The sequence below is a fragment of the Podarcis filfolensis genome (genome assembly GCF_964270895.1).
Source record: "Podarcis filfolensis genome assembly, chromosome: 1".
Classification (NCBI taxonomy): Eukaryota; Metazoa; Chordata; class Lepidosauria; order Squamata; family Lacertidae; genus Podarcis; species Podarcis filfolensis.
Window position 1 is genome coordinate 3,757,008 of NC_139604.1, and position 13,728 is coordinate 3,770,735.

Below are 13,728 nucleotides of genomic sequence, written 5' to 3' on the forward strand. Positions count from 1 at the left end.
AACTGGGGAATTCACAACTACAAAGCTAGTTTCACCTTTCCCTTACATAAAGTGCCTAAGTAATATGCAAGAAAAGGCTGACTTGAAAAACAGGTTTCCTTCAGCAACTACATCTATAAATAAATGCACTGATTCAACTCACTCAGCATCCATGTGTCAAAAATAGACCACATATAAATATGCTACATGTTTCCACTGAAAGCCTTTTAGCACACCATTGTAATTATTAACTATTTGGAATGCCTGCTTCAATTTTAATGGGCACTATCTGCTTACATGCAAAATCAAGCGTTCATAAAACAGATATTTTGTTTTGAACGCTAAGCCAGTCTTGATCATTCACAGAAGTTATTTCTACCTCTTTCCCCCAAGCAGCTTGATAAAATTAAACTTCAATATATTAAAAGTTTAACTTTTAATTTAAAAAGTTAACTTCAATGTCACATTAAGTGGCAAATACATTGACAATTCAGGTAGTACAAGCAATGGGGGGAGCTGTATTAGGGTGGTTGATTGTCAAACTAACTTGCACCAATCCCTAGCACAAAAAGGAGATTAATCAGAGGCTGAAGTGAGGGGAAGCAGCTCTGGAAAATTAGAAGCCCTTGTTTCTAAGGGCAAATACTGATAGCCAACGACTACACCCAGGATAAGCTGACTCATTTCTTAAATGCTGCTAAAAGTGCTATGGAAAAATCCAACTATGACAGATTATGTCCCACTTCCTTAGAAAGGTTTTCCCCCATCCTCCCCAAGGTTTGCCATTACTGTGGCATGGAAAATGTTCCACCTATTGCTACACTTTGCCACTATTTTCTAGTTCTGGGTTTATTGAATAGATGGCTTATTATGTTCTTGCTATGCCATCATTCTGATTATATAGTTGTTTGCATTGGTTTCCAAATACATGTACAATGTTTTTAGTGAAACATGTTCCTGTTCAGGGAAGGGGTGGGGTCTTCTTAAAATATAGCTTTGAAAAAGCATCTAGGTTTTTAAAAGTTGTTCTGAAAATGCCTCAAAAATCCAAAGTATTTTAAATTGTTACAGAACATAAATAACTCTTAGAATTAATGACGTCTGAAATCCATGGCAAAAAGGCAGGGAAAGTAAGCTGTTCCTAAAGAGACTGTGCTTGCCACGAATCCCTCGCTTGCCATGCAGCTCAGGGTAATACATTCTGATGGATTACAGTCATGGATGCATACACAATGCAATCCAACCATGTGAGACATATAGGAAAGGCCTTCTACTTGGAGAAGACATCAAATAAGAACATTGTGTGGGGGGAGAGAGATTATACAACATATGTAGTAATTACAGATTACCAAGAAACAGAATGGTAGAAAACTATCCTATGGTAAGCTGCACATCAGTATTTCCCCTGCGTTGTCTTGAAACAGGATGTCCAAATCAACTCCAATATGTGATTTATCTCAAAAACCTGGCCAGTACTGGAGAAAACTGTAACTTGAGCATGACCAAGATGCTCAAGTTACAGTTGCTGGTTTTGACCTGTAAGGCCTAAATGGCTCAGGACCGCAATACATCAAGGGCCTCCGATTCCCATATGAACTGATCTGGACCTTGTGATCGTCCTCTGAGGCCCTTCTTCATGTGCCTCCTCCACAAGAGCTCTGGAGGGTGGCAACATGAGAACAGGTCTTTTCTGAAGTGGCTCCCCATCTGTGAAATGTCTTCCCATAGGGAGGTTCGCCTGGCCCCTTCATTATACACCTTTAGGCACTAGGTGAAAACATTCCTTTTCAACCAGGAACTGGGCTGACTAACATCCTATGTTCTTTTAAATGTGTTTGCAGGAGGGGATGAAGAGGTTTTCGTATTGTTTTTGTAATTGTTTTTATTATGTATTTTGTGAACCACCCTGAGATCTACAGATGAAGGGCGGTATACAGATTTAATAAACAAGCAAGCAAGCAAACTAACAAACAAACATATTTCCCTCCCAATTAGTGACAAGAAGGGAGGCTCCTGGATCCCATTAACAAACTATTCATTCAGATTTTAGCGGAGAGGATTGAACCCAAGCAAGCAAGTCACCAACGTTCAAAATGAGACCATGATCGGTTGAGAAAGAATCCTGGCAGCAGTAGACTCTCCTTGCAACCTCTCCACCAACACATGGCATGATCTGGAGTCACCAGACATTTTTGCATCTTCCACAAATCAAACCCTCCCTGCTCCAACCCCCAATGGGCATAATAGGATGCCCTGAATGGACTATGGATCCATAAGCCTCTGTGAAGCCTTCAAACTTCATACCATGAACCAAGTCCTCCCAGCTATGTGGGAGAGGCATTTGCATTTCAGACATCCAATATACCAAATTAGTTAATCAGGTTGATATGTGCCATTCTAATTCAGGTCCAGAGAAGCAAGATGGCCACTTAATAAAGATTTCACACCTTTAAGAGATAATACTATAGGCTACTTATGTGAACCACGGTGATACAGATAGGAGTAGAAACAAAACCAGTAACTTGTAGTCCCTGAATCTGAAAACCAAAATAGGTAATTTTTTAGTTACTGAAATTTTGCTTGCATTAATAAATTCTTTCCTGGCACTATGACTTATGCTGCCCAGACAAGCAACATGTTGCCAAGCAACCAACTGCCTGGAGTTCTTAATTGGTAGGGAAGCGGAAAAAACAACGAAAACCTGAGGAGCTTTGGGATGACAACACCTAGCAACAGTATTCAGCTTTCCCATGAATTTTCCAAACTTCTGCCAGCTTCAACACAGTAATACAGCCTGGCAAACAAACTGTTATGTTACCATCATATCTTCCATAACTGACGATCTGCACTTATTTTTAAGCATATTGCAGAATTTTAGATTACAATGAGGGATTCCAGATGCTAGAATCCACATCTGATTCCCCTTTCACGTGTTGTCCTGTGCTTTCCCTGTTGGAAGAAAGCAATTGTATTTCCTTATCTAGAGTTTGAAGGAGCACTGTTTTATCTAGCAATCTAGCCAGCACTTGTTTGTAAGCCTCTATGTCTAAGTTAGTGGGACGTGGGTGGCGCTGTGGGTTAAACCACAGAGCCTAGGACTTGCCGATCACAAGGTCAGCGGTTCGAATCCCTGCGATGGGGAGAGCTCCTGTCGCTCGGTCCCTGCTCCTGCCGACCTAGCAGTTCAAAAGCACATCAAAGTGCAAGTAGATAAATAGGTACGGCTTCGGCGGGAAGGTAAACAGCGTTTCCGTGCGCTGCTCTGGTTCGCCAGAAGCGGCTTAGTCATGCTGGCCACATGACCCGGAAGCTGTACACCGGCTCCCTCGCCCAATAAAGCGAAATGAGCACCACAACCCCAGAGTCAGCGACGACTGGACCTAATGGTCAGGGGTCCCTTTACCCTTTACCTTTTATGTCTAAGTTAACACCACATCTAAAAGCTGAGCCATTTTCTTTGTTCTCCTCCAACCTGTTGAGACCAGATGCTTGCTGTTTTTCTCTCTCATCTCCACTCATCCTGTAAGTAGTTCTTACATGAATAAAGCCTTTGAAATGGTAAGTGATTATTCCAATCTAATTCTACCAAGCTGCAGGGTCTCCTGACAGTCTCAAAATATGATGCAATCCCATTCTGTAAGGATGCATTTGTGAATAATACAACCACCCGAGTAGGGCCTGTGTCAAGTGTATTTCTCACTTTCATTTCCAACAACAGTACAGTATGTCAAATACCTTACAGAGATCCAAACAATGGAAACATGTTCATATTATTCATGTACACATACCAGCATCGTTGGGTTGACCATATGAAAACTGTGGAAACCCAGGAAAATGGCTTTTTATGTACAGATATTGAACTACGATTTGGAGGTTCTGTACATTTTCAACCTGATGGTTTCTTCTTTAGCTATTGGTATCATCAGCAGTAAATGCAGTTTGTTCCTGCAGCAACTCACCTATTGCTTGAGCAACTGAGCCCATCTAAAGATTAGAACCTTGCTCAGGCCTTATAGCACTAACAAAAATATCTATCTCGCCTAAGAAAGCCCGCACATTTAGAGATTTGGCAGATTCCTACTTTGTTTCTGCTTCCTCTTCACTTTCTAGCCTGGCCAGTTCGGTGCCCATACTGATATGCTGCCAGCAATTACAATGGCTCCTTGTGAGCTTTTAAACAAACAAAATGTGCTCTCTTAAGATACACGGGCCTAATTATGGCATGGGAAACAAACATCCTATTGTCATCATTGCTAGTATTGACTGTTCATGTATTGTATGACAGATGGCAAGAACAAGAGGATTGCTGAAAGCCATGCAGTACTTCTCAGCTTCACCAAAATCAAGCAAGCTTCCCATTTCAGTTAAGTATTGTTCAGAAGTTGGAATATAGGGGACCCTACAAAAGTGAAAGCCTAAGGAGAAGAAGAGCTCTTCCCTATGTCTGCCCTGGCAACTCTCTGTGGGAATTTATGGAGAAAGGGTTGCTAGTGACAGGCTTGGCTCAAAATCAAACCAGCCTCTTATGATTAGGTTCTCAAGTGACTCCATGCAAACTACACAAGCCATTCTTCATTGTGCGTTGTCATCTGGTTGATTCACTTTTCCGGCACACATCCAAACAAAACAACCTAACTTGATCTACTTGCTTGTTGATGGCATGAAGAAGGGGGTCCTTATTCTATTAGCTAAAATAAAAGGTAAAGGGACCCCTGACCATTAGGTCCAGTCGTGACCGACTCTTGGGTTGCAGCGCTCATCCTGTTTTATTGGCCGAGGGAGCTGGCGTACAGCTTCCGAGTCATGTGGCCAGCATGACTAAGCCACTTCTGGCGAACCAGAGCAGCGCACGGAAACGCTGTTTACCTTCCCGCCGGAGCGGTACCTATTTATTTACTTGCACTTTGACGGCTTTCGAACTGCTAGGTTGGCAGGAACAGGGACCGAGCAACGGGAGCTCACCCCGTTGCGGGGATTCGAACCACCGACCTTCTGATCGGCAAGCCCTAGGCTCTGAGGTTCAACCCACAGCGCCACCTGCGTCCCAGCTAAAATGAAAACAATCACACAAATTGCTGTTGATTTCAGAAATATTCAGTGCATTCTTACCTTTTTTAAAAATCACATTCAAACGAACTGCCAACAGATTTAATTAACTTCATACAATTTATATTTAAAAGCCACACACCCTTAACGCTCATAGCAATATTTATATTTCCTCACTGTAATTCAATAAGCACCCCTTTGCAGACAGATAGGGAGAGACTGGCTGCCCCATCTCCTGCCTTCCCTCTTCACCCACCGTTTCTGTAGTGTTACAATGATTTCACACAGCACACTACCACCAAAAATGTAATGGCAGTAGCCATGCCATCAGCTGCCTCAGTAGGAAAGTTGAGAAGCAGGGTCATTCCACTAGTTTTATTGAAATACCAGCTCCATCAGATGCCTTGTGCCCCTGAGCTGTTTCTATCCTAGTTGAGTCATTAAAAGAGCTCCTACTTAAGAATTTGTGCCTGAGTTTGCTTTTTTAAACTGATTGTATGTAAGCCACTCTGGAAGCCTTTATGGATGAAGAGCATGGTATAAATGCTAACAACAACAACAGCAACGATAAAATCTCACGCACTTTCTTCCAAGTGCTTCTGGTCATGAGAAATTTAACAGAGAAGGGGGACATGGCCTGCTCCTTCTGGCTGCGCAAGAAATCATTAGGATTTCTAAGCAGCTTTGGATTTTGCTCGAGATACACATTATGTATCTCTATGAAAATAGTTCATTGACTTCAGCAGATTAGGAGAAAAACAAAACAAGTTATGGATTACTTAATATGGTAAGACTTCATAATGATAAATACCAACTCACAGCAAGTCAGTGTTGATTTATTTACTGATTGGTTGCATTTTAGCCAGAAAAAAAATGGCTCTCAGGGGAGAGTACAGTATCAAAACCGTGTTAAGAACAAAGTAAAATATTTAAATGATGATCTAACACAATCTCTGACTTATTCAACTCATCAGTCACATGCTCAGGGTGCTAAAATTGCAACAAACATTGGCCAAATATTTAACAACTTGAACCTAATGCAAACAGACTTCGTATAGTGCCCAAATGTTCTCCACAACAGCCTATGAGTCATTAGGCATTTGGAGTTTAGTTGCTCACTGTGCTCATCTGATTCACTGGGCAAATCACTGGCAAAACAGGACTAGTCTACTTGTAGCCTGGCCACTTAAATTGAGAAAGGCAGTCAGCCCCTCCATTTAAAGCCCCATGATAGTAGATGATCCCATCTCTCCCATCCCAGTGACATTCCATTCTGAAAAGTATAGATAAATCTATATCAATCTCACATTTCCTATCCAATTATTTCTAAAAGTGGACTTAAAAATTCAGTTTACATTGCTCCACAGGTATATTGTCTAGAAAGCCAACAAAACAGCGATAATTAGCGCAGTGAGTAAGAGATTGAGCTACAAACAAGCAAGCCCCCTGTTCAAATCTCATCTCTGCTATAAACATACTACTGTAGTGGTCTTATGGAAAGCGTTCTCTCTCAACCTCAGCCCCTGCCACACCATTTGTGCTATGGGAGATAATAACATTGTCTTACCATACAGAGTTTATGTTGTGATTGCAACTAGATAATGCAAGTATTCCAAGGGCTCCAAATGCAAGTGTTAAACAAATGCGAAGCATTATTATTCAAGAGAATCAATATTTTAAAAATTAAATGTATTAGTTATTAAGGAGTTGTGTGCATTGTTTCCCATAACTTGCAATTACTTGGGTAATGAAGGGATAAAAAGAAACAAAACCATGATGTTAACTTCATTTCACAATTCAAACAAAGAGTTAATATTGAACATTCAGTCCGACACTGATTTCACAACATGAATTATAGCCTGCACACAAACACACCCTTTTAAGGAGACTGTTTGCGCAATTACTAAACTACTTAAAGCAACGCCTGCCAAATACTTAACTATTTGGATTACTAAAAAAGATGTATTCCAAAAATTCATATACAGAAACATAGATGGATCTCAATATAGGGGTTACCTATAATTAGTTAAAGGAAAGCTGCTGGAGCAGTAATCTTCATTTAGCAAAATAAACACCATTTAATCCTGAAATAAAATCTATGCCAAGTGCAAAGTTATGCAAATGCAGATGTTAAGCTAACTGGGTGATAACCCACTTTCAGAGTAGATGGTATTTCTGCTGCTGCTGCTCCCCATAGCCACTGTGCTTCTCCATAAATCTGTTCTAGAGGGTCCTTCCATCCCCCAGACCAGATTTTTGGGACAGGTGAAGGGAACCTGTTGTGCCAATGCTGCTCATTCCACTGCTGGGCAGACACCGCTGGATTTTACTCACTGAAAGCAGAAGTATTTAATGCAGATGTCCCAGAACAGCAAGGACCACTTAGAAGCTTTACTATATTGTAGGCAAACCAAAATGCATCAAGTGTATGTTCTTCATATTGAAAGAGATGCCTACAAGCATCTGAACGCAAAACCATGCCTTGGTGCAAAAGTATGCATCTGAATTTAAACTTTAATCTGAAAATGCCTGGAGCTATCCAGCTACCACCTTCTCAAGCACCTCCCCCCCCCCCCGCCAAACTATATTAAAAGCTAGACCTTGGATTTCTTTCTATTTGAAATGGGACTTCTAAAACCACATCCAGGGGATACACAACAGATTTTCATCCCACTAGCAAACTGGAACCACAAGAATATCCTTGATTATTATTTTTTTGGTAGGCATAGAAGTTGTTAGATGCAAATATTGTAAACTACTATAACTCAATAAATCTTAAAAATCATATTTTTCTGAAATTTAGCCTTTAAAAAATTAGAACCTTTGCCTTTGTTATGCATTTTTTTTTAATTTGGGAAACCACCTTGTGATCCTTGGATGAAGGGTGGTATAGAAATTTAATAAATAATAATATAATAGTATATAATAACAACAATAATAATATAGAATCTCTGTGCTAAATATGAGAGATGGGAAAAATAAACTTGATAGTATTTTTAGACTCTAGAGTGCTGAAAAATCCAGGCACTTTAATTGCTCTCACAATCGGGTATATATAAATAAAATAGCTGACATGTGCATAGTCTCAGGAGTACATTCTTTTAAACATGTGAAGTAAAGCTGCCATACGTCTGGAATTTCCCGGACATATCTGCAGTTGGAAGCAGTGTCCTTGAGAAAATCACTGAAATGTCTGAAAAAATCTCTGCTAATGTGCCAACCAGCTCAACAACTTTCAGCAAAAAAAAAAGCTCAACAACTACAACTGTTCTGGATTTTCACTGTTTGAAATATGGCAACACTAATGTGAAGCCTCACCTCAGCTGAATAAAGACTCTCCTCCCTGGAAGAGAGGGGAGTGGTTGTGGGCGGGAGCCTGAGCTCCGCCCCTAGCAGGGGGCATTAGCCCCCTGCCTCCCCCACTCACCTGGCTGGTGCCCACGCCCACCGGCAGGCACCCAACCAGGTGCCTCCGCGGGGGCGTTTACAGCAGCCTAAATGCTGCGGCGCCAGCCCCTCCTCGGCCTCACTCTCCGTCATCCCATCGCGAGTCACCCACCCTCCACTCCCTTTGAGCTCAGGGTCTTAGTTTTTCCTGGGCCTTGCTATGGACCTTAGGTTGGTTGCCCTGGTTGTCCGGGGGGCCTGGTAGGAATTTTTCCATTTGGCATTAGGCTTTTTGGTTTTTTCGCCTACCTCGTAGCAATCGTCACAACTTTCATGGTATTGGTGGGTAGGTTAGGCATTGGAATAATGTGTTGTGGTGTGTCAAAGGGCTAGGTGTGGCCATCGCCTATGCCTTCAATTTTTGGGTATTCCGTTAAAGGAATCTGGCGGTCATGTATTCTGTCCGATGCCTGCTTGGCGGGAGGCCATGGCACGACCCTCGGTGACATCAGGGGAGACCCTATAGCTGGATTAGCATCAACAGGCTCCACCTACTGGTGAATAAACCCCCTTGCTTTAGACATCCAATGCCTAAGCCAATACCTTTTCACTGCTGTAATCAATAAAGTTGTGGCCTTTTCTTGCCCATTAACCTTATATCACGTGTCCTTGTGTATTCATTCCACATTGCGGGGGTCGGGTCCTCGAACCACAACATTTCACTAGGACATTAGGAGCTACTCTCACTCAGTTAGTTAGTTACTCTGAGATTTTTGTACACACACTTACTGAACAATGAGCTAAGGTCCACTTACAGCAAATAGCAAGCTTCATATTTAAGTGAGAGACAAACCCTTTCTTCAATCAGATTGTATTCTAAAAAGCCAATCAGTGACAGAGCTGTCATTTTAATTTATTTATTAAAATACAGTAGCACCTTAGAGACCAACTAAGTATGTTCTGGGTATAAGCTTTCGTGTGCATGCACACTTCTTCCCTTCACCTGTCCCAAAAATCTGGTCTGGGGGACAGAAGGACCCTCTAGAACAGATTTATGGAGAAGCACACTGCAGGGCTTCTCATATTGTCTGAACCCAGGCTTGTGGTTTTGCTTAAGGCTTCATCTGTACCTAGGATTTAGCTCTCTCCAAACTATGAGCTGTAACGAAGGTTTTTCCTATGGTTTATGACTCTTGGTTTGTCTGGGGCAGCTAAAGCAAAAGCTGAAGGGTGGCTGAAGGAAAAAGCTAGAGCAAGGACTGGAATGATATACAGGAGTGTGAAGGAAAGTCAGCTAGAGAGATCAGAATTTGAAAAAAAATGGTTGAGGGGAACATGGACTAGCGAGTCAGAGGCGCAGAGCAGCACTTTCAGAGTCCAGAGCTGGCAACCTTATGTAGAGCTGCAGAGAAGGGAACATTTTCTAGCCATCATTTCTGTTATGTATTGAAGTTCGCACCCTGGCCACCAGGAGTATCGTGTAGATAGTTTTCACTCAGGTCCACGTCAGTTAATTTAGGCGGGAAACCCTGGGTTGTTGTTGCTACAATGTTGACAGCCTACTGCCTATAAAAGCAGGCCGGCTGAGCTGTTTGCTGTTCAGTTCTGTTCCAGCTTACAAATAAAGAGCTGCTTTGGAGAAATTGCTGTGTCGTCTGCTATGTCTAACCACTATTTAACACTGACGACGAGGATGGGATCGATGGACATCAGAGCATAGCCAGATGCGGCCACCCTCTGAGCTGAGCTGAATCACGGAGCTGAAACACTGAGCGAAATCACAGAGCAGAACCAATTCAGAGCTGACCATTCTGGCTAGAGCACTGTGTTCCATCCATCGCCCTCCACGTCGGCATCGGAATCATGGCTTCACTCATGCCTCTACCGCAGTTTGCCCCAGCCTCTGAATCATGGGACTCCTACCTTGCTCGGTTCGACTGCTACCTCCAAGCAAATGAGCTGACAAGAGGGTCTGTTGAGCAGAAGCAGGGCCTCTTCCTCAGCCTTTGTGGCCCCGAAGTGTTCACGATGGCCCAAGCATTGGTTGCACCTCTAGCAGTCCAGGCAGAGCCGTGGGACACGATTCAAGAGAAGCTCCGCAACCACTACGTGCCAAAGCCGTCCAAGATTGCTGCCCGCCATGCGTTCTACCACCGGAACCAGGCAGAGGGGGAGTCCCATGATTCAGAGGCTGGGGCAAATGGCGGTAGAGGCACGAGTGAAGCCATGGTTCCGATGCTGACATGGAGGGCGATGGATGGAACACAGTGCTCTAGCCAGAACGGTCAGCTCTGAATTGGTTTTGCTTTGTGATTTCACTCAGTGTTTCAGCTCCGTGATTCAGCTCAGCTCAGAGGGTGGCCGCATCTGGCTGTGCCGGCTGCCTATAAAAACAGGCCGGCTGAGCTGTTTGCTGTTCAGTTCAGTTGTGTCCCAGCTTACAAATAAAGAGCTGCTTTGAAGAATCGCTGTGTCGTCTGATATGTTCACCCACAACTTAACAATTTCTACCAGCCTTGCAGCACTGGGGTGGGATACTGAATCAATCGTTCATTGGAACCAATTCATCGGTTGCAGGCCTCTAGCTATTTTAGATATCATGCCTACTTAAAATTTAATCATAAAAATTTTCAGCTATAAAAAGGATGCCAAACAGAGCAGTATACATTCTGTAAAATGCACTGAAATGCTGTTGCCAGGGAACTATTCAAAATTAATTCAATGTGTTGGCTTTATTTAATTTGGGGTGAATTTCGTGTGCTCATACTGAAGCAAATAAGAGATTAGCCACCTCTGCTAATCCACAAACCAGAAATGCTGGTACTGTGAACTTCTCAACCCCTTTCATTCCTTTCCAGCCTGGCCTTCCCAGGAGGACAGCATATGCTTAACCCAGTTTTAAAATGCCTCCTTCCTCCTCACATGCCACAGATGCACATAGTTCTTATTGTCTCATGCTCACCAAGGAGAATAAGAGAATATTTAAAACTTGTCAGGGTATGTATGCCTGGGCTGTTATGGGAGGAGAGGGAGATAAACTTATTTACAAGCTATATAAAATATGTCAACGTGTTAAATGGAGTCAGTCACCAGCACCTACTTTAGGAGCAGATAAGCGTCAGTAACTTTGAAGGAAAGCAGTTCAACATTGCAAAGCATAAGCCATACAGTCTAAGCTCTTTATGCATACTTTTTCATATGACAACCACAGAGCTCTCAGTCTAAGCTGTGCCAGTCAGGAAACGCGTATTAAGATTTCCCACGCACGTGACACAGTATAATGCAATGCTTTTAGAATAACACTGATGTTAATGTTTACTGTTGCTGTTCCACAAGTGCACAAAAAGCATTTTTTAAATGGGCATAAAAATCAGCAAAATTGGAGGCTTCTTCTTCTGAACAGTGGACATTTTTCAAAACACTCCCAACACATCTACAAGTGTGCAGTTCTCATGTATTTTGTCCTGTTGCCATTGTTATCCTAGAGGAGGTTATCAACAAGAACAGAATGGGAGTTTCTCATTGTGCTATATGGCAATTTAAATTAAGTGATTTGAACAACACACACACAAAAATCAAACTTGATTAAGGCCCTTTAAAATGCCCTTCTGTATTTATAGTTAGGATGGCAAGCAGAAGGTTAATCCCACTCTCTCAAAGCCTGCTGAGGTGACAATTTCAATAGGCAATAGTGATTATAAGCACAGTGGTGATCAAAGAACTTGAGTACAGAACAGCATGGAACAATCTTATGTATACAGAAGCATCATTCAGATCAGGTGCAGGGAATTCAATACAAAAGAGAGCTGGTATTTACAGCAACCCCTCCAACATTTTTGCACATAATTAACAATAGCCTGTAAAGCTAGTTATAGGTCCCAATATACCCACTAAGTTGCCCACAGATCCTATTTATTTATTTTATAATGTTTAGATAAAGGTAAAGGGACCCCTGACCATTAGGTCCAGTCGCGGATGACTCTGGGGTTGCGGTGCTCATCTCGCTTACATACCACTAATTGTAAGAAAAACCTCAAAGTGGTTTATAAAAAAACCAATAAAATTACCAGTAAAAACAATTTAAATCAATGATTTAAAACATTCAGAGAGTAATTAAATTTTAAAACAGATTATGAAAACAGATTAAGACACAAATCAACATCCTACATATCTGAGTATGCTTGCCTAAATGGTGCTTTAAGCAGGTCCATAAAAGAGTACAGTGAAGGCACCTGCCAGACAGGCAGGGAGCTCCAAAGCCACACTAAAAGACCCATTTCTTACACTTGCAGAATGGATATTGAGTGGCACCTGTAACAGTGCCAGCCCCACAGATCAAAGAGGTTGAGTGCACATATATAGGGCAAGGCAATCTCACATGTATACTCTCTCTGAGATAACTGAGATAAAAGGGTTCAGATAAGATGTAGTGGAGCCCAGATCAGGCGTTACTTTCATCTCATGTTTTGGGATGGGAAAGTGGTGCTCAAGCAAGGTTTCACCCTTACTAACAACATTGGAACAGGTCCAAAGCCTGTTTCCTTAAGTACAACTGGACATAATATACTACTAAATTAAAAGTACAATAGTAAAATGTAACATTCCTTCTAAAAACTTTTTAAGTACCACAGGAAGGAATGTCTCATGCAACATGCACCAACTAGGGCTAAAGTTAATGGCTCACTAAGTCCATACCACACCTGCCAATTGTTATTGACCTAATGATAAATGAAATGTTTCAGACCAACCTTAAGTACAACTCATTCAGCTATAATTTATAAAGTTGGTGAATGGGCAAACGTGCTTCAATATAAACTAAAGTGATGCACATTGGGACAAAAAAAAATCTTAACTTCAGATATACACTAATGGAGTCTGGACTGGCAGTGACTGATCAGAAAAGTATATTGATGTCAGTGTGGCTCTCAATTAAAATGTTGCTGTAGTGCTAGGCATCTGTGAAAAAGGCACTTAGCTGACACTCATGATGCACAGAGTTTCTTTAAAGCCACAAAGACCATCTATGAGCCAATAAATCATGGCATATGCCCCCTACCCTCAACAGATGGTACCACACTTCTAAAATATAAAGAAGCTATTGCATTGCGCTGGAAGATCATTACCAGCATCTCCTTAACTGCATCTCCCCTGTAGCTGCCGAGGTCCTCTCACAAGTTCCGCAAAAACAAGTTAGAGATGAGCTTGCAATATCTCCAACTCTGGGAGAGTTGTGTACAGCTATTAACCAAATGAAAAACAGCAAAGCCAGCGGACCTGATGTGATACCTGCCGAAGTCTTCAAAGTGGGCAGAATTG

The 13,728-nt window shown here is 42.0% G+C and overlaps 1 protein-coding gene across 33 annotated transcripts in view; it reads right to left on the reverse strand.

Moving 5' to 3' along the window:
* The window catches only part of LRRFIP1 (LRR binding FLII interacting protein 1), a 105,485-nt gene that overhangs the window by 69,778 nt on the left and 21,979 nt on the right, over window positions 1–13,728 (reverse strand). The gene's annotated exons all lie outside the window — the stretch shown is intronic.